The sequence below is a fragment of the Chroicocephalus ridibundus genome, chromosome 1, assembly GCF_963924245.1.
Source record: "Chroicocephalus ridibundus chromosome 1, bChrRid1.1, whole genome shotgun sequence".
Classification (NCBI taxonomy): Eukaryota; Metazoa; Chordata; class Aves; order Charadriiformes; family Laridae; genus Chroicocephalus; species Chroicocephalus ridibundus.
In genome coordinates this window covers 24,092,966-24,120,511 of record NC_086284.1, presented here as the reverse complement: position 1 = coordinate 24,120,511, position 27,546 = coordinate 24,092,966, and the positions used below count along the sequence as shown (strand labels likewise).

Below are 27,546 nucleotides of genomic sequence, written 5' to 3'. Positions count from 1 at the left end.
CCTGGCAATCCAGAAAAAAAAAAAAATATCTCCTGATTTTCTTGTGATCCTGGCAGTGTTGTGGATGGAGTGGATGGTTGCGGACCATCGCTGTTGTACTGAAGTCTTCCAGCAGCCCAAAGGTTCAAAGGCTTCTCGGGGTATGTCCGAACCTCTCTTCTCCTTTGGTCCCAATAGGCCTCCAACTACCTGGGCTGCAGATCAGCGTATGAAGGGCCGTGCAGAAAGCTCTGTGATTCTTGCCCTGGCGAACAGATAAGAGCAAAGGTCGACAAACTCAGATTCATCTGAAGCAAGGAAGTGCGAATTCCAGCGCCGAGGGCTCTCTGCTTGGTGCCCCGTCTCCAGCTGCCAGGCGTTTAAACCCACAGGCTGTGAGCAAGAGATGGCATGTAAAATATGAGAAGTGGCCAAGTTTATTTAATATGTTGGCTTTTCCACTGCTCTTAGCACTGTTATCAGAACACTTAATGTAGTTACATGGAGTAACGTGGAAAAACACTGGGGAGCATAAAATGAAAAAAGCTACTTCCAAGTAGCTTTCAAATTAACTATTAGCCCCTTTGCATTGCTGGAAATCTAATAAAGCACTGATTGCATATAGGAAGGATGAGTTTTAAAATATGCTCAGCTTCAGCTTTTATATACATATTGCTCAAAAAGCCTTGGGGCAGGAAAATATGAAATGATCTTGTCGGGACCTCAGCGCTGATACCACTAGGTCTTTTGAGCTGGGTGCTCACAGGCTTTCTCTCCATTCACACATGGCAGCTGAGAAATGGCCAACTCTGTGTGCTCGGGGGTCATTTTTTCTCAGTCATTCTTTTGGGATGGGACCACTGCAGCTGGAAGATGAGCCCTCCGGTATGGGATAGCCCAGCTAATGGGAAATCCCAAATAAGGCAGGTCATGTGGAAAACCCTGGGGAGCGTGACAGCAGTCACCAGCTGAGGTCCATAGAGCTCACCAGCGCTACAGGCTCTGCAAGGGTTTGCTCTCCTGACTGGTGTTCCCAGGAGCCTGGGGAGCCAGGCTTCTCCATGTGCTTTGCCAAAGAGCAAGGCTTGCCGAGTAGAGGAGAGGGCTTATTTAACGAGGGCTTAAATAGACAATTCAGTACGCTTCCCACAGCCACACGCCACCCTTTCCTCCGGTGGTTGTCTGAACAGTCAGTGCAGCCTGACCACTGGGGACCTGTGGGCTCTTGCCAAAACTGCCTAGAATGTGAGGGTGAGCAATGGTTGACTCTTTGCTCCCATGTTGGTTTGAACCTGTATATAATCAGGATGGAAAAACAGCTACTCACTGGGACGGTCTCAGACTGTAGCACGCTGTACAGCCACAGACAGCTGATTTCCTGCCTTCCCTGTATCTGTAGCTTTTAGACCTTTTGTGCCCTGCCCTGCATCCCGGCCCTCTATTAGGCTTCATTTTGTATCACCAAAAGAATGAAATCCAGCTTCTTCACCCTTTCTTCCTCCCACTTTTCTTCACCACGTATCCCTGCTGCTCACCCTGTTGCCAGCTCTGGCACTGCTCTGGTTATGGAATAAGCTGATCCAACTCACTAAAATGGCAGAGAATTAAATCAGGAAAACAAGTTAAGAAGGAGGCACGTGCAGCTGGAAACGCCTTTGGAAGGGGGACTGGAGAGGAGGATAGCAAAGATCTCTCTGTGGCAACCGGATTTTAACTTGGTTCAGTGGTCATGTGAAATCACAACTGGCCCTTGAGCAGCAGCAGCAGCAGCGTTAGTCTTTTTGGGGGAACTCTCCAGCATGAGTAAATCTAGCAGATTCTAGCACAATTCTTTCCAGAGGCTACTGGTGGAGTTGGTGTCACAGCTTGGACTACATGTAGATATATCACATATTTAAAGAACAGTGTTCTGGTTCTGATTGAGTGGTTGGCTGATTGATTGATGCTGTGTCACAGGAAGGCTGAGCCTGGGAAAACATCCAGCTTGTGAGTCCTGCCTCTCTGAATACTTTTCGCCCAGGAGATTCATGGCTAGAGGAGGAAATTCAAAACTACCAGGCAATGCAGCATGCAAACTGGTCTTTCAACTTGCTGGGCCAGCTGAGCAAGAGACTTGAACACCAGCATCTGAAGACCTTTGAAAGGATCTTTCTTTTTAGAAGGTGAACTACTTTACTTAACTCAAAAGATTATTCCTCCGTGTAACCAGGACATTTAGAAAGTAATTTGAAATCACTCCCACAAGTGTTCAGCCCTCTTTGAAGCACGACTGGCTACAGCAATCTGCGCAGTGCAAAAGCCAGCAAGGGAGGAGGCAGAATGTCAGCCTACAAGTATTTGCTGCAAAAATACGAGAGAAAAAGAACTGACATTCCCAAAGTGCTACTGAAGGAAAGCCAGGGGTGACTGCACCAGCCTGCTATGGTATGCTGGCACTTTAGACTGGTATTTGACACTCCCCAAGTTTCCTTCCTCCTCTGCGCAGGTGTATTTCATCACCGGGAGGGGAAGGTGATGTCAGTGTACCAGGGCTGGGGTGGGAGCTGGTGTAGGCTTGCAAGCAAAGCAGGCAAGAGTCACAAGGTGACTTGGTAAATCAGAAGGCAGGAATTCAAATGAATGTACAAAGGTCCGATGAAAAGAGAGAGTTTTACCTTCTGCTGGTTTCTCCTAATTTTTCTCCTACCAGAGTCCTCTGACAGTGTGTCCAGGTACAAGCATTGCATTCTCTGGACGGGCTCATTGGTGGCTCAAAGTTCTGGGGGCCCTGAAGGGCAAAGTAGCCGCAGAGTAGCTTTAAACAAATTAACACTTTCATGGGCACTGGTCCTGTCTATGCCAAGAAAGAGCTTTTCCTTGAGAGTAGAAGAAAGGATCCAGTGTTGTGCAAACCATCCATCTAAACTCACCATGGCTTGTAAAGAGAAAAAGAAGTGGGACAGACCTCGGGCTCAAATAGGAAACAGCAATAACAGCAGTTGTTAACGTGAGGCTGCAGCTGACCCGTGTTAAGATGTTAATGTTCACTGAGCACTTTTTCCCCTTCTTTGCCATCAGGAAGCACCCCAACCCAAGCGTGGTCCTGGCTCGTGACTGCATGTTGTGAATGCTCTGTCACTCCCGTGTGAGCCAGTTCATCTCACAGACTGTAGAAAATTAAACAGGGGAAAAAACCGAACCATTTTCTGTCAGTTGAAATAACTGAATTGGCTCATCAAACTGTCAGAGGAGCAGCAGAGCTGGCGTTAGGCGGAGGTGAAGACCACTGCCCAGAAGGGAGTAGAGGAGACTCGTTTCCCTGTTTCAGTGGTAACAAGCCATAAACTAACGCATGTACCTTGGGAAACCTCACCCCCTGATGCAGTGATATAATTGCTCATTTCGTCATTCTCGGGCACAGTTCTGCGAAAATGATCGGGACTAGCCTCAGTGAGTTTCATAGATTTTTTTCCAGATCATTTTGAGACTGAGAAGAGGGGAGACAAAACGTGCCACCCTGTTGGCAGATCTGAGGGGATGGTAATCTTCAGGGAAGTGTGGGAGGGAAAAAGAAGCTCTTAACCCTGTTCATCTGTGTCCTGGACAACATCTCTGGCTGTGGCCTAAGGGTACAGCCAGGCAGTATATTTAAGCTGGGCTAAAAGATAACTACTGCCAAAAAGTGCCAGGCAGCCCCTCTCCCCCTCACACTTGGGTGCCCTTCTGCCATTTCCCTCGGAGCAGCTCTTGACTCTGTGGTGAGCAGGTCAGGGAGTTAATACGGGGTAAAACATCCAACAGGAAGAAAACAGAGATTTTTCTGCTCAGTGAGTACGATAAATCAGCTGATGGTGGAGTCAGACAAATGCCAGCTCCAGCATAAAGAGATGAGGACGGCCCTTTCAATGGCAGCTGCTGTTGGAGTGGCACGGCCTCGTCATCAAGAGCAAAGACATTGTGCTTGTGCTCCTGGTTGAACATACCGCACCTGCCTCTTCAGGCATGGCAGATCTATTTGCTGTAGCTGATACATCCAGCACTGTGGTATTTAGGGCCCAGATTCAATAAAGTTCAATAAGGTGATGCCAAGGCACTTTCCGGAACACCACACTGAACAGGGGTACACGTACAAATTTTAGAAAGCTTGAGCAAGTGAAGCAGCCACAAAATGAGGTCCGTTGATTGATCTGGTTTGGGTAGGGGGCATCCCTTCAAAGTGAACAGGAATTTCAGCTTTAGCTTTTCTAAGAGCGGACCACAAACCTTGTTTTTTTTGCTGTGTGCTTTTATTCTGGGTTTTCCCTTTTAAGTTTGCCTCAGTATTTTGTGGTCTTGTATGGAGAAGGCCTTTCTAACTGCATCCTCCTGGACTGAGTAGGATCGAAAGGAAATGATTCTGTAAAACCCAATTTACAGTTGGAGTGCCGAGGAGGTCAGCCCTGAAACGGAAAGGAGTTCTCAGCCCCAGCTCTGACAATCTCCTAATCCTTTCAGCCACTTTTGAAATGTTATTTGAGAATCCCATTGCTGGATGTAACTCAGTATCACATTCTGTAGGATAGTTCAAGGATGCCTATAGAAAGTTCATGATTTGCATGAAGGGCCCTGTAGTTTCCTGTGTTCTCCCTGCTTTCTTTTGTTCCCTATGGCTAAGGCAGTACCAAACTTCCCCACCCCACCGTGCGGCCACCACCAAATAGGTGCTTGGTGCACATAGCAATGTAAATAGATGTTGAATACGTGGCCTGAATAATTAAGCTTTAAAAATCTAGTTGAAAATCCATTGTCACACAAAATAGACCATACAGATAAGAAACAGGTAATCGAGAACAGTCTTTAACCGTCTGCACTTAGCCATAAATGCTGGCCAGGATTCGGGAAGGATTAGGTGTTTCTACAGGAACCAGAGTATTTGCAAACATAGCACTAAGCGGCTGCTAATGCTTTGTGCCTGCAGCTCCGGGCCAGAGCCCATTTCTTGTGTTCGGTCACTCCTTTGCTTTCTAAAACACCATTTCAAAAGGACACGGGACCGTTCTGCCATCTCATCAGTATAGTGGTTCATCTTCAATACCCGTCCTAGTCAGCTGCTTGTGCAACTTTGTTATCTCATGAAGTTCTGTGGATGATGTTGCCCAATAGCTACAATTCTAAGTTATCCACGTACGATAAAACAGTCTAATTATGATATAATTTCTGAGGAAACAGCCCAAGGAGGCTATCATAACTATTTGGTCCAAAACAGATTCAGAGAAAGAAGCTAACCAATCTTAGCACAAACCATATTGTGTATCTCCATCAGGAAAGATATTTCTAGGGTCCTACTAAAAATAACTTATAGGATGTTTATGGAATTAGATGATCTTTAAGGTCCCTTCCAACCCAAACCTTTCTATGATTCTACGATTGTCTGTATACCACTGTTGTTGGTTTGGTGTTGGTTTGGTGTTTTGTTGTTGTCCTCCCCCCCCCCCCGCCCCCCAGTTAGTAGCTTTTTTAATGGAAACTGGGCTCAATTTACAAAAAGCAGAGAGACTTCAGTATTTATATTCTTGCTAACAGCAGAGCATTTGTTTGGTAGGTACAGTGTACAGCAATAAATCTGGTTTACTTCTCTTATATTTTATCCTTTTTTGCTAGATGATAATATGTTATTCGAAGTTGAATTTTTGAGTTCGTGATAACTGGTTTTATATACCATGTATGAAGGACCGCAGGTACTTCAGTCACCCTCTGAGACTTTCTGAGCTCAGCCAACTGATATTCCCCACATACCTGCATGGCGGGAACGCAATAGCATTTCAGTGGTTTACAATCTGTAGGATAAAGTATTGTCCCATTTCAGGAGGAGCGCACAGGCACAAAAAGGCTTATAAGGAAATTTAATATTACGTATAATCTAGTGTAACCGGGGACTGCAGTCCTCCTGCACTGCCCGCCCCCCGGCCTGCGCTCCGTGCCTCTGCATCCAGCAATTGCACAACTGTAGCCAGGTCAGCTTAACCAGCTGGTGAAATGAAAAATTATGGCTTTTTGGGTGGGTTGGTTTTCAAGTGGATCAGCTCGCTGAAGCAGCTGCGCCAGTGGCCCCAGCAGAGGCAAACACAGATTATGGTAGGGGATGCGAGGAAAAGGTGAGGGTCACACTCAACTTCAGCCTGTATCTCACAGCTACCAGCTGATTAGGTGCAGCGTCAAACTGAGCTCAACAGCAAGTCCAAAGAAGACCTGGCCAGAAGCGGAGCTCCCACGCACCACCTTGGTCCCCCCAGAGCTACAAACACGTTACAGTTGTTCCATGGGCTTCACTGAATTATATGGGGATCCACGGCGGGGGGCTAGCGGTCCACCCTTTTGGAATTGCTTTAAAATATTTTAAAAACTTAACCAAACTTTGTATATTGAAAATATTTTGCCTTCATATACCCAGCAAGTGTAAATTGTACAGCAGCATGCCATAGCTTTATAAGCTCCATAATACCTACCAGATTATTAAAACATTTACAACATTTAAAATATCACTTTATATTTGGTATCAGGTCGGATATTAGATGACGATAGTTTGAGAAATATGTAATGATGCTGGAACTATATTTCAGAATCGATCCTTTAAAAAATTTAGTGAAACCTCCCCAAAGGGGTGAGACTCACAAAATCACGAGTTGTGAATGCACATTTAGACCTTCTTTTTTCTCTCTTCCCAAGAATTTTACCATTTAAATGACAGTTCAGAAACGACTAATGATTCTTAGCTACATGACAGCAAAAATTTGTGGATGAAGAACTCTGATTTCTTTATTTTGGCGGGCGGGGTGGGGGTGTATGTTGTGAGGGAGGTGAGGATGCCTGGGTGTTGGCGGGAGGGTTACGGTCACTTGTATGAATCTCAAGGTTGGAGGAGAAGAAGTTATAGCTTAAGAAATGCTAGGTCTTTCACTCTTTATGCTGCTCTGCTCACTCCAGGCTTAAGCACATATTTAACCCTGCTCAAAGATAAGTTTTCCTTAGTAAATTATACAGAATTATGCCTTTAAAGAGATCTGTCAATAAGGCAGTTTTTATAAGGCAACATTGAGTTAAACCACTGAAATGTTGCTTGTAAAGCTCTTTTCAACTGTTAAGTACCAAGGTTCGGGTTTTGTTACTTTACCCCCCACCCCCATCCGCTTGCAACCGGAGTCAAAAAAGCCCTGCAGGGCAGCATGGTCTTGCACACGCTGCCAGACTGCTCCCACAGCCTAAATTACCAGTAAAAGGGCCAGAAATCTGAATGCAGATCTGTGTACGGTGGCTGCAGTTTGGATGAGGGGATGCGTTAAAATCCATTAAAACCCGTGTGATCCCTGCGGCACAATTCTCTTTTATCTCTCTCCTCTCCCCTGCCAGAGGCTAAAGAGCTCATCTCCATAGGGCTCATCTCCATAGGACGGGGGAAGCAGAGTCTTCCGCAGGCTTTACGTCTTTCTGACCCTCTGCTGTTTCTCCCACGATGTCGTGGCTTTATAACTTTACTGGGAACTTTTAAGATGTTTCCAGCATCTTTGGAGGAATCTGGTAAATACATGTGAACAAGTTAGAGAAAAACACAAAACACGCTGGGACCTCCTTAAAAGTTCCTAAAGCTTTACTTCACTTAGGCGTTAGAAATGGCCTGTTTATCTGAATAACGGAGTTTTTTCCTTTTTCTTGGAAATAACACTTCCTTCAAAGAGCTGTGGAAGTCTTTAATATTAACTTCTGTAATGAAACAACCCTTTGGTTTGGGTGTGAAGTCTCTAGTGTCTAAATATTCCCTCTCTTTATTTCTGCTTTAGACAAATAAAACCACATAAACCAGCCCGCTGCAGGCGGGATAAATCTTTCTCGTAATGAATTGTTTTATGCAGATGGCTTCAGGGGGGGCGGGGGGGGCAAAAACTTAAATGTGGTTACTATGTCAACAAAGGACGGGATTTAGGCATTTTTCTCAAGGACCTACGTCTGCAGGAGGCTGAGGGAAAATTTATGGAGCGTGTTGTGCTGACACTCTTCCAGGCGTTCCTCCCCCTGAGCGCAGGGGAGGCACCGGGAGGGCTCCGGGGTGCAGCGGCTCCTTCCCAGACCCCCAAACACTCGGAGGAGCTGGGGAGGGCTGGGGCTCCTCACGGAGGGTAACCTGGGCTGCTGAGAGGGGGCTCAGGGCATTTTGGGGGGAAATTAGAGTACCCCTGCTTTGCTTTGTGCTGACCTGAGATCCTGATGTGGGGTTTTTTTGGGGGAGCGATTTGTACACGCAAAGCGTCTGCTGTGCTTTCTGAGGAGTCCGCAGAGAGAGGTAAGACAGATATTTTCCCTAATGACTTTCCTTTCCTGCTCTTTTCCTCTTCCCTCCCTAAGTTACGAGCCCTCACCAGCATCCTGCTCCTGTTTAACCCACAAGCCTCCCAGCGCGTCTGCGTGACCCCCGCTGCAGTGTCCCAAGGGTGGCCGTGTTTCCGTGGCGCGTGAGGCACCCTGGCCAGAGAGGTGGCCAGATGGGCAGACAGACTCACCCTCCGAATGCGAAGTTCGGCTGCTGCGACAGGGGTGTTCAGCTCTGGAGTCCCGTGTGACTACGGCCCTCGGAAAACCGTGAAACATAATCCACGGTCGAATGATGCTGTCCCCAGTTTGGGGTATTTTGGGGTCATGAGCGCTTGTGGGTTTTGTTATTGCATGAGACAGGACTTGTATCTACATGAGGTCGTTCCTGTTCATGTCTGATCTGGTAAATTAGTTAAGATGGGTGAGGGATGGTAGAAGCTGCTGAGCGGAATTCAGTGTTGTCTGTGCTGCGAGCAAATGTGCTGAAAGACGCTGTGCAGCCAGAGTTGTTCTGTGTGGATGCCTCACCCCCTTCTCCAGTGCAGCTCCCACATCGCACCCTCCTTCTCCAGCACAGGTCTCTCACAATTCCTCCACTCCATCCTCGTGTATCACAGCTAGTCTTGTTTGGGCTAGTTTGCTCATGGGATTTTGGAATTCATCACACAAGCACATTTTTTTACAGTGAAAGTGAAGCCAGTGTGTTGCATTTTTTGCTTCCTTTACACCCACAAACTCCGAGTCTTAAAAAGCTGCTGCCTCCTCGACTCCTGTTACTGGCATCAGCAAACCAGCTTTAACAGAGACGCATGGGGCCTCACGTATCAGCCACAGAAAATCCGTCTCAGGGCTCCTGTAGGAAAAGAACAGCTGTGTGGAAAGATCAATAAACACGACCAGTTGCTCCAAGAGTCATAAAATGGAACGACTCCACAAAATAAAATGTGTGGCAGGGGACCCTGGCTCCAGACCCTGCAGGAGAAGTCCTGGGAAACACAGTAATTAATGGGAAGCCTCAGACTTGTTTTCTTTCCATGGTTCCAGACATAAAAATATTTGGTTTAGGAGAGAAAATCACAGGCGTAGGAAAAAATACTTACCTTTGCAAAAGGAAAGCTTGTTTATGCTTAATGCGTTGGAGAAATTGTTCATGAATGGTTTATATATGTGAAAATAAAACATTCGCAGTGCTCAGGGCTGCAGAGACCTCAAGTGAGCTGCAGAATCGCTGGCTCACCCTCCGAGCTCAAAGTGTCTGGGGCTGCTTTGGTTTTATTCACTCTCCTTATACACAGAAAAAAACCCAACCAAACAAAAAAAAACTGTGAAAAAGTGTATGAAAACTATTTCAATGAAATTTTCTTCTTTCTACCTGCTTTTTCCATGTTACTTTAGCTCTTTGCTCATTTGTTTAATCTGTGTATTTCCCTGAGTTTTCCCTTACTCCGGAGGAGGGAGGAATCCCTTGGGAAGGGGCAGCTTGTCTCTGGCTTGCTCTGGCCTCTCCATCACACCCGGAGGCCCCTCTGCCCTCTTCGCAGCTCTCGCCACCCACCCCCTTGCCCTCCCCCAACCTCTTCAGGTGTAGTGCTCCTTCCCCACCAGTGTCACATCTCCCTCAGCCCGGTCCACTCCTGCTGTCCTACCTGTATCCTGCAGCTGCTTTCGTGTGTGCTCACGCTCACCAGCCTGTGCCACCCCTTCTCCTTGCTCTGCCACCACTTTGGGGACCGTTGTTTCCCGAGAGCCTTCCCTGCAAGTACCATCACGACAAGTTTCCTGAGGAACGCTGCAGGCTCCACAGCAACGCCATGTTAGAAGGGAAAAGAGGTGCCTGGGGTTCTACTTTTGCTGCAGGGACTCACGCGGAGCTCTGAGTGCATTTCCTCCACGCAAGCAGCTGTAGAAGCGGCCAGTGGTCCCCCTGCCTGTGCAAAGCCTAACGTGAGGAAGGTTTGCTTCCTTCCCCTTCCCTTTGACATTTCTCCTTGGAGATTTTTGACAGCTGTGTGCCCAGGTCCTGAGGTGCGATTGATTAAATGGTTATAAGGCTAAACCCTAAAATTAGAATAGTTTGTGTTGTGTAGGCGTTTGTATACTTCTCAGTGAAACTATGGCAGTAATTGATGCCTCTTCCACTCAAGCAAGGATCTGTGAGGGGATGGGAGGGAGTGGGTGAGAGCCTGCAGCCCCTCTCAGGGCAGCGCATGCTCTGTGCTGTGTGCCAGGGCCATCAGGCCCTCCTGCCATGTCCTCCCACAACTGAGGGTCTGTGTTCAGGCCTGTAATTCATCACATGGAAACCTGCAGTCCAGCAAAGGTGTCCATGCAGTCTGTTGTGTCACGACAACTCTATTAGTGGTAGAATGATCCTGGCTAACTTTTCCATAGAGGCAAAGGCCAGTGGTCTGCTTTGAGTCTCACTTCTGCAGCGTTTTGCTCCTGTGGGAGCTTGTCCAAAGCCCACTGAACCCAAGCCCATTCATCTTGGTGGGCTTCCACTCTCCTCACTGTGGCTAATCTCACACACAAGAGCTCCAGGACCAGGTTCCTTGATTCTGCCTCAAATGAGTTTTAAATTCTCCTGAGATAAACCTTACTGCTGGGCAGTATCTTCACTGTTGGATTCACATTGGGGCTGAGCCAATCTTGGATCCTTGCCTTCACGATTAGATTCTTCCCCTTCTGCAATAAGAATGTCCCACTTCACAGCGTGGGTGTTGTATCGACATGCTGCAGGGCACCAAATGGGTGTACGGGCTTGACTGAATAAAAGCTTTTTTATACCTGTGTGCTGCAAACTCCCTGTTTTCCTGCAAGGTGGTTGAATGGGCAATGTTATCTGAAGCCCCGTGTGGCTTGACCCCCAAATGTCTCTTTCCACCAACACTTCGCACTGTGGTTTCCCAAGAGACTGGTCCAGCCCTGTTTGGCTTTGAAAGCAGCATTTCTATTCCGTTTGTACCAGATTTACCCATCCATAGCCTCGAAGCAGAGGAATCACTTGAAGTTGTTGATTAAGAATTGCTGCCATTGATGTCATTCATGGATGAAGACTCCGGTTCTGTGTTTAATCAAATGTGGTTAGGTACACTGTAGGAATGATCACTTTCAGTTGCAAATTGTTTTAAATTTTCTAAAGGGATTAGAGAGACTGTGTTGCTATTCAACGGGGATTTGCAGCCACTGCACAAGGCCTCCTGCTCTGGGCGTGGATGCGGCAGCCTGTGAGTCTGGGGTAAGGCAGAAGTGAATCAAGCCCACAAATGAGTCTGTAAGTCCTCAGACTCCAAGAACCCTGCTGCATTTGGGAATGATTTTGAAACTACTCAGGATCAGTCCTGTAAAACCCCATTGGCAGTCCCCAAACTCGACTCAAGAGCCAAAATTCTCTCCCTAATTCAAAGAAACAAAGCGTTATTGACAAAAGCCTGTAACATGACCTACATGGACTGAATCTACCTTCTCTTTGCTCCGTATTTGAAAAGAGACTATCACAATCTTCGCTTGTCAGAAAGCCACAGATAGAGCCCTTTTCTTCCTTCCACGGAGAACAAAGTTACACCTTTCTCTTCTGATATGTAGACAAGACTCTTCTCATATCAAACTTAAGGGAGGCAGATCAACCTGAGGCTAAGGGTATCCGACGTTAAAATGAGATAACTCATAGATCACCAATGAGAGCAGTTCATGCGTAGCCACGACCGGAATTTGACAATAGTCTTCTCAGAGCCAGCTTTTAAAAAGATGGAGAGACGAAGGTACCAATTTTCAGATGGGAGCACGACTTTATTTTAATTCATTGACTGACATGTAATTACAGAGCATCGTGCTGTCATCTCACAGAACCAGGAACATCTCTGTGCAGTGCGTGTAACTGAAGGTGGCATTTTTTGACACTGACCTGTAGACTGGTGTTAGAACCCAGACTAATGACGGAGACATCCAGACCTCACTGGAAAGATGATTGTCATAACACCACGGTTGCACCACGTGGTGCAGACACTTGTCACACTCTGATCCAATTTCCTGGTTGGAGATGCAGGAATCCTGGGAAGGCGTAGGACAGCCATATGATTCTGCCCATGGGGAGGGACTTTGTCTTGTGCACACGATGGTGTTCCCTAAACTTGGGTCTTGCTGCGTGTCCATAATGCATCGCATTCTCTGTGCAAGCTGTGCACGCACATGGCAGCAGCACGTCTGAGGGTCTCGTTGGCTTGTTGCAGCCCCTGGTGGGCTCAGTTGCCTGTCATCTAGAAATTCTTGGCAAATGGTCTAATTCCTCCTTTTCCAATCAGACTACATTTCTGGATGGAAAAATGCGCTATTTGGGTAGGTAAGGCTAATAAGGAGACTTAAAACCAAGTTAGTTTTTCCTTGCGCTCCTCTTTCATGCCCTTAGGTGAAGCAAATCAGTGGCCATAATTTCCGAAGACACAGTGCATCAGTGAGATAAACTTCTTGGGCAGACCTGGAAATGAAGATTTCCTTGTAGACTTTGTCAATCCGTTTCAAAACCTTTTGCCTTTCTGTGGATTAGTACAATCAGCAAGCAAATCTCAAATGAATAAAGAGCAATCAAACATGCCGAAGTCGTGAGTGACAAATTGGTACTTGTCGCCTTTCTTCCAATTTGCAGTATCATTCCTGATAGCAGCATTGAGAGTCATCTGTTCTCAGAGGAGCCACAAATCTTGTTGGAGAATCTCATATTTAATGACATGATTTTGTTTCTCCTCTCATAACATGTCCTATGAGGTTTGAAAAGAACACCAACAATTTACTAGCTCTGTTAGCAGTTCCCCATTTCTTGTGCATTTTTTGTCATCTAAAATATAATTCTCCTTTAGATTCCAATACACAAGGAACAGTATGATTTGCCAGTCCTTGATACCACTCTTTCTGCATATTCCATTTCCAGAGCCCTAGAAGGACATAAGCAGAACTCATTTCCAAGAGTTTACTAAGCAGCTCCGATATAAACTAAGTCTGTTATTCAGATAAAAAGTTGGTGCCTCTTAATAAGTTGGTTGAATATTTTTCACGTGGAATTCTTTAAGGGAAGGGAAAAAAGGGAAATTATCTATACTTATTAGAAGCATTTAATGTGACTATATCAGAAATATTTATATTTTGTGAGACTTTTAACATTATTATTGTAAGCAGGTGAGGATGCATTATTTTTATCTGTTCCTTGATCAGTTAATCTTGGAATTTCTATTTTTTTTTTTGGAAGGAAATAATAGTGCTGCAATTGTAGTGATGCAGACGGGTGACCTAGAAGTTTTATATTTCATGAAATAGTGTCACTGTAGTCTATTCAAAGCAAAATAAGAGTAAAAGACATAAGTGTTTGTGGGAAGGGGAAGTCTCTAGGAGGCTGACACTGCGATACAGGAAACCGTCACACCTATGTGTGTCCCAGCTGAGGGGAAAAAGTCAAGGTCTGCGGGACGGACTTGAATAAGGCCACAGAGGTTTTTAATTAGAGGATTTTAACAAGCGTCCCAACTGGATGAGAATTACAGCTGTGGGTGAGTGCCTGTGGCAGCACGGGGCAGCAGCAGTTATCTTGGTGTGCTCCGTGGAGCGCGGACAGCTTTTGAATGGCAGTTGTGGAATGAATCAACTTAGCAGGGGCAGGCTCGAGACCCTTGTCTGCAACTTGCAAAAGCAACCCCATCTTCAAGGCAATTAGTGTGCCCTTTGCACTGCTGGGGCAGCGGGCAAATAGTCTGCTCGTAGAGAGGCCTCCGGTTTTATAAGGCAATATAGTCAAAGCTTAGTCAAGACCAAGTAAATCCCCACTGTATAGAATGAGTAGTCCAAATTGCAGAACCTGACCCATTAAAATGTTATTTCAAGTCTTCTCAGTCTGATTTAGATTTAAGCAAAATACCTGGCACAATTAGTAAAGTGAAGCAAAAAGAACAATCAAATGAGTTCGAATCTGCCGATTTAGATATTTTATTTCTCGATGTGACAGGTTTCTCACTCTGTGTAGAGCTTTAGTAGCTGGTACCATTTATTAAAACAATATACATTTCTTTTTTGTTCCTGCAGAAAATTGAAAGACGGTTCTCCCCTAGAATATTGTTGAATTGTGAAATACTGAGACAAGCGTGGAGCCACGGAGTGAACCTGGCTCGTGTCAGGCATGTTTAGGTCTTACGCTGTAATAATCTAAGATGGATAATTATATACACACAAGTGCAAACACAGATATGATTTTAATGATGAACACCAGGTACATGTTCTAGGTAGGCAGCGAGAACGTGAAGGCTACCATGGTCTTTCTTATATAAATTTCCCAAAGGCAGAGTTTTAATAGCAGCTACGTGTGTGATCGCAGGGTATTAAGAGTGGCTCTGTGCTGGCAAGGTGGAGGCTGGAACAGCAGAAGCTTTTTTGGCTTTTGGGGTGTATTTGCAGCCTTTGCCCATTAACTTTGGGGAAAAAGAAAGGCCAAATTGATTCTTTGGGCCATCAGCTGAGGCCATACTGATCATGAGGAAAAGACACTAACAATTTTGGCTCCCGCTCAAGGCAAAACCAAACAAATAAAAAGAAATGGAGGGAAATCTGCTAGTTTTGGGGATCTCACCTCAGGTAAACATGACAGACTGAGAAGCTGTAGTGGAGAGGACAAATAAAAGGCTTTCTCTGGAGAAGAGGTATCCGGTGGTGACGAACATCTAGGTGTTACCTAGGGGAAAAAAGTCCACAGGGGAAAAAAACCAGTGAGAGCTGCTGAGCTTCCCTGAGTAGGGAATGGTCAGTATCAGGAAGAAGCAGGCAGGTAAACTGTCCGTGACTCAGAATACGTGATCCCTACAGTAACTGTGTTTTCTGTTTCTGACTCCTGGTCTATAGCTCCTTACAGAACTGAGCTTTTAAAGTACAAGGCAGGGAGAATGTGTCACTGTCTCTCAGGGGACAACAGCCCAATGCCCCTGCAGAGGCAAAGGGCTGCATAATTACACGTACCGTGAGTGATCTCCTCGGGCCTCAAAGGTGTTTGTCCTTCCTGCTACATTCATAAGTGTCACATCACTTTTCCCTCTTCCTGGGTCCCTTGTTGATCCCTCAAATTGCATAATCTTCCTCTTCTCATTGCCACAGCTACTACTCCCGACTCCCGTCAGCTACTTCTTCGTGATACATGATTCCTCTTCACTTGGGGCAAAGCTCCCCAGCTTTCTCTCAGCCAATCTTGCCTTCAGATTTGACTGTAAAATCTTTTCGAGTTCAGAGTCAGACTAAAGAGTCGGTTCATTGCCCAGGCAACCCTCCTCCTCCTTTTTAAATATAAGCATCACATTTTCTATTCTTCAGTCACATGGTATCAGTCTGTATTTGAAACACTCGTTAATCATCCTTGCTAATGCACATGAAACGTCTCATTTTGGTTAATACTGTGTTCTGGGACAAAGACGGTCCTTTGTATTATTTGGTCATATGAGAATTAGGTTTTGCTGCTGTTCTCAAAGTATTAACACTGTATGTAGGTATGTGGTCCTGGAGGTGTTGTTCCACTCATACTAACTGGATTATTTTAAAGACAAGGAAAATGGTTTATAGGACTGAACCTCCAATTCATATCAGTAAAATAAAACAGTGGTTCAATAGGAACACAAAACATTATTTACTTTTGCTCCCCAAATTGCCATTACATGAAACTATGCTGACAGATAATAATATGCATTATTGTGATAAGAACAGTTACCTGTCATACAATTTTAAGCCAGCTCTAAGTGATATTGGAATGCAAATTTCAACAGCCAGTCTGCTGAGCAAAGTCTCCTAAATCTGTATGTACTTATACTGCTGGCCCAAAGTGCCAAATCAACAAGGAAAACACCTACATCATTAGCAAGAATTATACGTCAGAGATGTTACACCATTTAAAATTCCTCTGTCTCTTTCCTTTCTTTGTCTCCCTGGTGGGGAACTGGAAGGGAAGAAGAATGTTATACTTCTTGCTAATGAAAAACACCAAAAAGTTTCTGAAAACTCCACTTTGTCTAAGATCTCTCTGTTCAGGATGACACTTAATCTTTGAACCAGTAAAGTTTCTCAGTATTTCTCTCATGACAGCTTCCATTGCAAACTTTGATTTTGAATTGGAATAAATTTTGAATACGTTTTACGAGAATATTTTGAAACTAAGTAGCGTGACCATAAATGGAGACACAACTGTACTGAAAAGCTTGGTTTGATTAGTCATTGGGTCTAAGAGTCCTATGCTTGAAGGCAACAGAAAGTATTTACATTGCAAGTGGAAATCCAGAGTATGTTTTGTCTTCTGTGCAGCCCACGCTGCACCGCTATGAGGATGGCAGCAAGAGAAAACTTTCTAGCAGAGAGGGGTAGGTGAAGGCCAGGTTTGGCAAGATAAATGAAAAGTTGTGGAAGACAATGAAATCCCAGGCACAGAAAGGATGTGACTACCAAGAGCTAAATGGATAGGCTACAAATGGAAACTGTCCAAAAATCACAAGTGATATGACAGAGAAGAGCTGAGGTTTTATCCTCTCCTGGAAGGTATTGCCACATTTTCAAGTTCTCAGACCTGCTTTATCAAAGGACTCTGACATGTTTAATGCTCTCTATGATTTACAGAGAAATAATTATTAGGTCATTAGTTAAATTAGACCCAGAATGCAAAGAGTTACTAATGAAAAACAGATTAAACAAAGTATTTTTTCCTTCCCTTAGAGAGACATTCATGTCAAAGTATCATTACACAGAGAACCATTTTTTGCACGGCATTGAAGAAGTCACCAGAGAACTGGAGACTATACCACTCTCATAACTATGTGCAGAAATTTGGGGATTAGAAAGTGAATTGAACGGTGAGAACTCCCAAATTCACTTGCATGCTTGACAGATATTTTGTATATTATAGCCTTGATCTTGCAAGGAGTTGGTCGTTACACAGTCTCTTGCAAATCTATGTTCTAATGGCCTTTATAGAAACTGATAAATCAATGAAATTTCATCACAAATACTTTTGCTTCATATATTTTGACAAATGTATTTAGTGTTACCTGCTTATTTTATGCTTTCTAAAAGATCTGCATAGCTTTTCCAGTAAAATTTGCTGAAGTAATTGAGTCTGAAGCTCAGGTGAAGAGATGAGGGGTACTGAGCAAACAAAAACTACGGGGAAAGGCTGGTATCTACAGTGCCAGGGGCTCTTCTGTCCTGCATCCAACCAGGAGCAAATTCAGTCCCTGCTCATACCTATGGCTTCCTCCAAGCTGCCTGTTGGCTCTGAGCAGGAGTAGGTGAGAGAGATGAACTCTCGGGCAGTATCCCTTGTGTCCGAGATCTCTGTGTTACATCTTCCCTCCGTATCTGAGAGTTGGTTTGAAAGCATCTGACCCGTGGTTGTCATGGAGTCTGTGGGACCACCACTGCTACCTTCAAGACAGGACTCTGTGATCTCATCCTGTATATTTCATAGATAGTCAGAATGTCATATTTGACATTTCTATATTTTTTCATATTTCTCTGTGTTGTGCGAATGCTTTGTGCTGCTGAAAACATACTGAATTTGATTAATTATGTTAAAGAAATTCAAGAGCAGTTTAACTACACTGTAACCTTGGCTTTGCTTCCACACAGGGCTCACCTTACATATGCTCCTGGCAACCAATGTTGCTTTTTGGAGGCCACCTTTCCAACTGGTAGCATCAAGTAAGAGTTAATTTGGTGAGCAAGAACCAGCTGTCTCATGTGAAGCCAACCCATTTCTTTCCATCACCCAAACCATCCCATTGGACCAGGCCATTGAACTCTAGCTAAAAGTGACCTTGATTTGCCTACTAGGCATCAGCTGCATCCTGTTAGATTTAATAAGTAAGCAATTCATTCTTTATCTTGGCCAGATTTCTTCATTTGTTTTTCTGATTAAATTAAGGACTAGAGATTTTAATGAATTAATCATCCCAGTGGTTTCTATTTTTCTGGTATTCTACGGCTCTAGGTTAAATTTCCCAGCACTGCTTGTATACTCTGAGGTTCTTCTCTTGCATATGTCCTCCATTTCCTATGATAAGAAAATAAAGAGGCTTTTATGCACATGGGGCCGTAGAAAATAAGAGTCTGTTGTAATGTTCAAAGTCCAGATGTTCAGCAGCTGACCCAAGTACCTGCTTGCGGCAGCAGAGATGCGCTGCAGCAGCTGCTGAGTTTAACCCACACGTTTTGTCAGATGTTTCCTTCTTTCTAATGAAAGGCACTTCTCTGCAAAAGATCCTGGATTCATTCCTACCGTGCTTAACATTTCCATGATGAGGAGTGTACTTCCTTATTCTCTTGTATTTTCTACTGGTTCTTAATTATGGTAATTTCATGTTCTACTTGCGTATGGAAGAACTGAAGCGAAGAGCTCCAAATGAAGCCAGGATCTGTCCCTGCATTAATAGTGTTGCAGAGGCTGAGTTACAGCCAGAATGATTTTTCTAAGAAGTAGATAACGCTATCTCTGGCCAAACCATGTGAGTAAAATAGTTCAGACAGTTAACAAATTAAATAAACCAGATTCAAACAACAACAACAATAATAATAATAAGAGGAAGAAGAAGAAGTTAGGTTGCACCAACTAGAAAAATAAAATCAATACAAAAGTTTTAAAGACAAATCTTGTACAGAAACCTTGTTTAAAAATAAGTTCCTGCTTGAAGGAAGAATTTGGCTGTTTATGATACTACGAAGTTAATGTTTGAAGTTGGCTTTTGTAGATTTCTGGGTTTTTGCAAAGTCCTGTAATAGGACTTCAAATTCACTCAGAAATGAAACAATTTTCTTTTTGTCTTTATCACTCGTTGTTCTTGCTTATGACAAGGGTCAGCATTTTTAAGTACAACGATTTGGAACTGTTTGAAGCCAGCTATTGCCTTGTTCCAGTGTGTTAATCAGGACCTTGTAATGAAAAGTAACCTCCCAACAATGAACCAAGGGTTCCATGGCTCCTGGGCATGCTGGGAGGTTTGTTCCTGTGTTGTTAAAACATTTTTATGTCACTGATGGAACAGCTTAGCTATCCAGGAAGAAAATAGCCAATTTGGCCAAATACATTGCTGTTACACACTTGTGTAATACACTAGCGAAAAGGTTAACGTGATCTTTCCTGGTGCACTGGCCACTGAGAGAGGAACGATGGATTCGGGGGAACTGGTGGCATTCATCAGCAGGGCTCTGAGTTTCCAGCTTGTAAAAAAAGTTGAATGAGTTAAATATGTTCCTTAAAACCTGAACGACAGCATAAAATATGAGCAGCATGTGGAGAAGCTAGGAAAAAAAAAAATCAAGAATGGCACACTTTTAAGGAATGAATTATTTATTTCTGATTTACGTATTACAGTCATTGAGACTGTTAAAAACCAGGAATCCCCTCTTAATGGTACAAGATGCAAGTATGACCATCATATACGTCGTCCTCTTGCCAAATGCTCTCTCCTTTCTCATTGTCTCCTGGAAACCCACCTGTCCTGTTTGTTACTTCACCTCTTTCAACACCCATGTCTGCAGGGCTGGAGGCAGCCGGCCCTCAGCACCCTCCAGCAGGAGAAGGTTTGCAAACAGACGCAGCGTCACCTGGCCAGGGGACTAAAATCAAACCAAAGGGAATACATTTCAGCCAGGGCACCAACTGATTATGGGAATTCAGTGAAATACGAGGATGTGGAAGCCGAGGAATTAGTGAAAATAAAAAGGAAGCAGAAAAATTCATGGAAGATTGGCCCAACAGAATGAGAAAATACCGTGTTTTGCATGCAGCCTCTGATTTAAGAAAACTGTAAACGTCAGATTGCCAGAAGACAGGAGAGTAAAATAGGGGCAAAATCTTTCTGTATTCATCTTGTTTCTTGTTCTTCTTTAAGCCACTTTGAGACAAGGCAGTTGGTTAGATGGCTTTTTGGTCTGATCTAGTGCAGCAAGTCCTACCTAACAATTTCTCTTGAGAATGAGATCATAGAATCATAGAATTGTTGAGGTTGGAAGGGACCTTTAAGATCATCGAGTCCAACCTTTAGCCTACCCTGACAAGAGCCACTTCTAAACCATGTCCCTCAGTGCCCCATCTACCCTTTTTTTAAACACCTCCAGGGATGGTGAATCCACCACCTCCCTGGGCAGCCTATTCCAATGTTTAATAACCCTTTCAGTGAAAAAATGTTTCCTAATATCTAATCTAAACCTCCCCTGACGTAACTTGAACCCATTTCCCCTCGTCCTATCACTTGTCACCAGGGAGAAGAGGTCAGCCCCCAGATCCAGAAGTCTGGCTCAAAATCTTGTCCTGTATCTTTCACTGTTTATTTCCAGTGGATCGGATTTTATTTTAAATATTCACATCTCATCTGATATCTTTTAAAATAGATAGATTTCTTGTATTTTATCAGCTGCACTTTAACCTCAGTATTAGGGACTCCCTTATTCACCATTGGTGGAACTGAAGAGATAATGGCCTTGATGATGGTTTTACATAGCCTTGTGAAACAGCCTCTTATTATTGAAGACTACACATACAGAGGTTTTGCTTTTATGGATGTAATCTACTGCTTGTTTTCTGCCTGACAGCATGAGAAGGAGAAAGAGAGAAAGAGAAAATTGTAGGAACTTTTTCATCTTGTTGCAAAGAAATCAGACTTTCACGGCTAAGGAGAGTGGTGTTTTTTGTGTACTGACAATAGCAGTATCAAAGCAGTATCATTTCCAAGTCCTAGAGCGAATATTCCTGTGCCAAGAACTCAATTAGTACATCGGTTTACCTTAGCAGCAGCAAGGTACTCAGCTCTTGGGCTGAGGAATTAATCTTCTCAAAGGCTTTAAAATATTGTTAAAAAGAAAACGGGATCACTTAAAACATCTTTTCAGGTGGTGATTGTTAATCTGCTCACCTCTGCACCTCGTGTCCAGGCCTAATAGTCTTGTGTGACCTGGTGATGGATTGGTTTTATGAAGGGTGCTGTGCCTGGATTACTTTGCAATTGCTAGCCTAAATATTTGCAGGGAGGATTGCCCTTCTTACAGGGCCTGCTTTGTATTGTGTGGAGTTGTTAAGATTGAGATGCCTTAATGTAATTAATACAGCAACATGCAGACGTGTCTCCTTTTTTCTTCTGGAAAAGTAGTCTGGAAAAAAGACGACTGAGGGGGGGGACCTTATCAACACTTATAAATACTTAAAGGGTGGGTGTCAGGAGGATGGGGCCAGGCTCTTTTCAGTGGTGCCCGGGGACAGGACAAGAGGTAATGGGCACAAACTTGAGCATAGGAAGTTCCACCTAAACATGAAGAGGAACTTCTTTACTTTGAGGATGGCAGAGCACTGGAACAGGCTGCCCAGAGAGGTGGTGGAGTCTCCAACTCTGGAGACATTCCAAACCCACCTGGACGCATTCCTGTGCAACCTGCTCTGGGTGACCCTGCTCTGGCAGGGGGGTTGGACTAGATGATCTCCAGAGGTCCCTTCCAACCCCGACCATTCTGTGATTCTGTGATTTCTTTCTTTGTTGTTCTTCTGTGTTCTGACTACAGTAAAAGGTTTGGCATGAATTGGTGGTAAGTGAACTGTTATTCCATTTAGCTATATTTTCAATTTAATTTCAAGTTGACGAAAAGCAGTGGATGACCATCCCTGAAAGTCACCTTTTTTATTTACAAAACATATACAGCATGGGAAACACGCGCAAGTATTCCTTGAGTTGTTTTATTAACGCGCCTAAACTCAGACCACCAGTATGAACATATTGCTCCTAGCACTGTGTTTGGTGTTCAAGCGTTCTTAAGCCTTCTTTGCTTTGGATGAGACTGCTGGCAGTGCTTGTAAAAAGTAATAATAGTTTCCAGAGAGGGAATGGTCCTCTGAAAGTGTAACAGAGTTCCAACTAGTAGCAATCAAGGGCAGAAATTCTGCAGCCACGATTAATTTTACCAGATGCTAAACTATCACATGATTGAAATCCTGGTCATCATGGGGAACTTAATCCATCCCCACATCTGCCAGAGGGACAACACAGCAGGGCACAAGCAATCCAGGTTTCTGGAGTGCATTGCGGATAACTTTGTAACACTAGTGACTGAGAAGCCCATGAGGAACGGCACTCTGCTGGACCTCCTTACTTACAAACAAGAAAGATCTGGTTAAGGATGTGAAGGCTGGGAGCAGTTTTGGCTGCATTGACCAATAGTGATGGATACAAGGTCCTGAGAGGAGGAAACAGGACAAATAGCAGGATCACAGCCCTGGGCTTTAAGAGAGCAAATTTTGGCCTCTTCAGAAATCTATTTGGAAGAATCCCATGGGACAACATCTTGGAGAGAAGACAGCTGGTTGACTTTCAAGAATCATCTCCTCCTCCAAGCTCAAGAATGGTCCAGTCCAACAAGCAGGAGATCAAGCAAGGATGGCAGGAGGCCTGCGTGGATGAACTCCTGACAGGAGCTCCTGACGGAACACAAACATCAAATGGAAACGTACAAGAGTATATTGGGTTGACATGGGAGGGTTTTGGTAGTGGGGGCTGCAGGGTGGCCTCTGTGAGGAGAGGCTGGGGCTGCCCCACACCAGACACGGATGGTTCCAGCCAGCTTCACAATGGACCCACTGCAGGACACATCTGAGCCCATCAGGGAAGCTGGTGGTGCCCCTGGGAAAACGTATTTAAGAAAGGGGCAAAATACTGTGAGGAGTGAGGAAAACAATGTGAGAAACAGCCCTGTGAACACCAAGGTTAGAGAAGGAGGAGGAGGCAGTGCTCCAGATGCCAGAGCAGATATTCCCCCACAGCCCATGGAGAGACCACAGTGGAGCAGATACCCACACTGCAGGCCATGGAGAGGACCACCTTGGAGCAAGTGGATATTTCCTGAAGGAACTGAAGCCCTTTGAGAGCCCACACAGGAGCAGGTTCTCCTAATAGGAACTGTGGTCCATGAAGAAACCATGGCCTATGAAGGAACCATGCTGGAGCAGGTTTATCCTGAAGAACTGGAGCCCATGGAGAGGCTCTATGCTGGAACAGCTCTTGAAGGACTGCAGCCCATGGAGAGCGCCCATGCTGGAGCAGAGGAAAAGTGTGAGGAGGAAGGAGCAGCAGAGACAAACTGGACTGACCAGAATGGACTATAATTCCTCATTCACCCGTGCCACTTGGGCAGGGTGGGGTAGAAGAGTGGGGAATGAAAGAATGAAGCTGAGCCTGGAAAAAAGAGATGGTTGGGGGGAGGTGTTGTTTTAACTTGTCTTTTTTCTTACTTTCCAAACCTATTTTAATTGGAATAAATTGAATTAATTTTCCCCAAGTGGAGTCTGTTTTGCCCATGACAGTAACTGATAAGCGATCTCACTGTCTTTATCTTGACCTATGAGCTTTTCCATCTTATTTTCTCCCCCTGTCCTGTTAAGGAGAGATAGTGAGTGGCTGGGTGGACATCTGGCAGCCAGCCAAGGTCAACCCACCACCAAGAGCTAGAAGCAGAGGCAGGTGACTTGGGAGGAATGCAGAGACACTGTCCACGCATGCAGAGATGGGGTTAGGAAAGGCAAAGCCCACTGGGAATTGAATCCAGTGAGGGACATAAAGGACAACAAAGAAGACTTCAACAAGTGTATCAGCAGCAAAGGGAAAACTAGAGAAAATGTGGCCTACTGCTGAATGTGGCAGGGCACCTGGAGATAAAGGACACGGAGAAGGCTGAGGTGCTCCGTGCTTTCTTCATCTCAGTCTTTACTGGTAATACCAGGCCCTGAGTGGGAACACACGGAGAAAGAAAGGTGTACCCTCAGTAAGGATCAGTTCAGGGAACATTTAATAAAGCTGAATGCACAAGTCCATGGGACTTGATGGAATGCACCTATGAGGGCTGAGGGAGCTGGCTGATGTCATTGCAAGGCCAGCCATGATGATCTTTGAAAGGCTGTGGTGACTGGGGGAGGTTTCTGAGGAGTGGAAGAAAGTAAATGTCATTCCTGTCTTCAAGAAGGGCAACAAGGAGAATCTGAGGAAGCACAGGCTAATCAGCCTCAGCTCAGTCCTCAAGAAGGAGGTGGATCAAATCTTCCTGGAAGCCATTTCCAAGGACAAGAAGGACAAGAAATTGTTTGGGAGTAGTCAACATGGATTTATGAAGGGGAAATCATGCCTGATCAACTTGATAGCCTTCTGCAGCAAAATAACCCTCTTGGTGGACAAGAAGATAGCAGTGGATTTTAGCAAGGCTTTTGACACTGTCTCTGATAACATGCTTATAGACAAACTGATGAGGTATGGACTAGGTAAGTGGAGAGTCAGGTGGATTTAAAACTGGCTGAAGTGCTGGGTTCTAAGACTTGTGATCAATGGCATGAAGTCCATCTGGAAGCCAGTCACTAGTGGTGTACCTCAGACGTCAGTACTGGGGCCAATACTGTTTAACATCTTAATTAATGACCTGGATGATGGGACAGAGTGCACCCTCAGCAAGTTTGCAGAGGATACAAAACTTGGAGGAGTACCTGATACACATACTAGAGTGGAGCTGGGACCATTAATCCAGGAGAACAGAACGCTCAGAAGGATCCTATTAATGTATATAAATACCTGAGGGGAGCGAAGGGGTAAAGAGGATGGAGACAAACTCTTCTCAGAGGTATCCAGTAAAAATCCAAGAGGCAATGGGCACAAACTTAAAAAGAGGAAATCTCATTTAGGCAGAAAAAGAAATGTTCTTCATGGTGAGAGTGGTCAAACACTGGAACAGGCCGCCCAGAGAGGTTGTGGATTCTCTGTCCTTGGAGACTCCAAAAAACTCCATTTAAAACCTGACAGGACATGGCTCTGAGCAAACTGCTCTAGCTGACCCTGCTTTGAGCAGGGGAGCTGGACTAGATCCCCAGAGGTGCCTTCCGACCTCAACCCTTCTGCGATTCTGCGAGTGGAAGGTACTTACATTTAACTCTTGTAGACTCCACCCAATTGAACACTTGTTCAGTTTCTATGACTAGATCTCAGTAAACCAGATATTTATAAACATTTTGTCACAATTTCAGACAGTAATAATTGCTTTGGGACAAGGAATTTATTTTCCATTGAGATGTATTTGCTCTATTTCTGCTTTAACTTGAGTAGGTAACATATGCCCCTGATTCCCACTGATTTTTGGAAAAATATGCTTTCATAGTTACAGTACAAACCTCGACGCAACAGAATGGAATAGAAGTAGTACAGTGCAGTACTGCACTTTACAAATGACATAATTAAGCCTGGACAGTTCTGATTTCCTGGTAATTTTGAAGCAGCTTATTCTGACTGGTTGATTACTGGCCTTCTGGAGGTTCCTCTAGCTGTTTTGGTTGTTTCTGTCCTAATCATCCCTTGAGATTTGCATTAAAGAAATTCTTTACACAAGTTTACTCTGTTGATCGCTCTTTGTTCTGGAGATTATTATCCACAATAATATTCACCAAAAACTGAATACTGCTTTTGTATTTTGACTGCTTCACATTTTGGATGTTGGCATCTCAAATCATCAGATCAAAATCTGAAATGCTCAAAATTTAAAGGAAATCTATGAAAAAACTTTGAAAACATTATAGCAGGCATAGCATATGTTTCACACACACAAAAGGTTTAATTTACTCAAGTTTGTAAAGTACTTAGAGATTGCAGGTACAATTGAGGTACAAATATAATGATCTATTGTTCTCTAAGCAGGGACCTCATCAAGGTGTTTCAGTTACTGAGTTGTGAAAACTGGACTGGACTTTGCTACTAGTCTTGCCAGAAAGTTGTCATACAGCTCTCTAAACATTGCTCTATCTTCTGTAACAGCATGTGATATCCTGAGCATAAGCAAGGTTTCACGGGCAGGAATACCAGAAACTGCAAGAAAAGACGTTTATCACATTTGTGTGTCTGTTGCTCATTATTTTTATTTTTCCTGTGAGATCTCAATCCCGATCCTTCTCGTTGTACCTGTGAAGTGCCTGGAGATCAACTTCTGCCATGTAGTACTATCTGCATTTCAGTTTCTCCTGAAAGTTCAAACCACAAAGTGAGATGTGGTATTTTCTTCACTTCCTCCCCACCCCAGGACCGTGATCAAAAGCAACATTCATATGACAACGTCATAGATGAGCACCCTGCCGAGTGATTTGAGACTGAGAAAATTACTTGGACTTAACCTTTATGACAGTCTTTACTTAAAGCCTGATAGAAGCAGAAGAAAGTCCCCTTAACTTTAGTGGGCCGTGTATCTGACTCAGAAGGCTTAAAACGATAAAAGCCCAGCCTTACATGAGAAAGAGTATGGCAGCAAGGAGCTTGGTTTCTCCTTTCCACTGAAGACTTTAAGCGTAAGTCAAACACCGGGGAGTTGTAGTTCTGTCTTTATACTCTCGTCTAGTTAATTTTCCCAGTACTGAGATTCCAGCAGAGCTTTCAGCTAAAATGAATGTAACTCATAATTGGAAATTCAATAATATCTGATTTGCAAATTATTGCTTGAGACATATGAAGCCTCATTCTTCATTATAAATTATTAATTAAGTTTTGAAAATTATCTTGCATAATCTATTATTAAGTAAATCTGTTGGCATCTCTACTTTTAAGAAATTAATGTAATATTGCCATTAAAATTTCTCCTTGTGATTATTCACAGAACAACTCCAAGAAATATAAGACAAATTAATTTCTCTTTGATTTAATACTCTCTTCCACTCAGGGCTGCAGTTATTCTCCACATCCTGCTACTCTAATTCAGAAAAAAATGCAGTTGGAAGTTGCTATTTCTTCTGGGGAGGAAAAGAGAAGATGGAATCCCATTCTAGCCGATCTTCTCTTACATATTACTTTGGCTTTTGCATAGGAAGGGATACAAAGGAGGGAGCTGTACAGGGCCTTCCGACTGGAGAGCACAAAGCCAGGGGCATTCTACACGTTTGTATGTGCTGCCAGGCTCTCAGGATAAATGCGGGTCTCTGGGAGAGTGTAGTTTCTCCCTCTGTACATCAGGGCAGCGCAGGTCCCATCTTTCCATCAGGTGTGCATCTGGTTTTCTGTACTGTGTCGTTCTGCCACTGGGATAAGTCGGCTCCACGCTTGCAGCGCTTTCTGCACACCCAGGTACTTTCCTGTGGCGCTTCGCAGCTCTCAAAGACATGATTATACCTTTGATTTCTGCCTCTTTCATTTGTTACAGTAAATGACCAGGTAGGACCAGGGATGATTTTGGCCTTTGGTTCTGCTG

At 44.2% G+C, this 27,546-nt stretch overlaps 1 protein-coding gene across 4 annotated transcripts in view; it reads left to right on the top strand.

Moving 5' to 3' along the window:
• The window catches only part of SPATA13 (spermatogenesis associated 13), a 189,144-nt gene that overhangs the window by 98,456 nt on the left and 63,142 nt on the right, over window positions 1–27,546 (top strand). Inside the window, exon 1 of one of the 4 annotated variants that reach the window (XM_063331325.1) lies at window positions 8,027–8,272. The exons of the other annotated variants lie outside the window; for them this stretch is intronic. The gene's annotated coding sequence lies outside the window, so the exon portion shown is untranslated. Of the gene's footprint in view, window positions 1–8,026; window positions 8,273–27,546 lie in introns of those variants that run through there. 4 annotated transcript variants of the gene reach the window in all.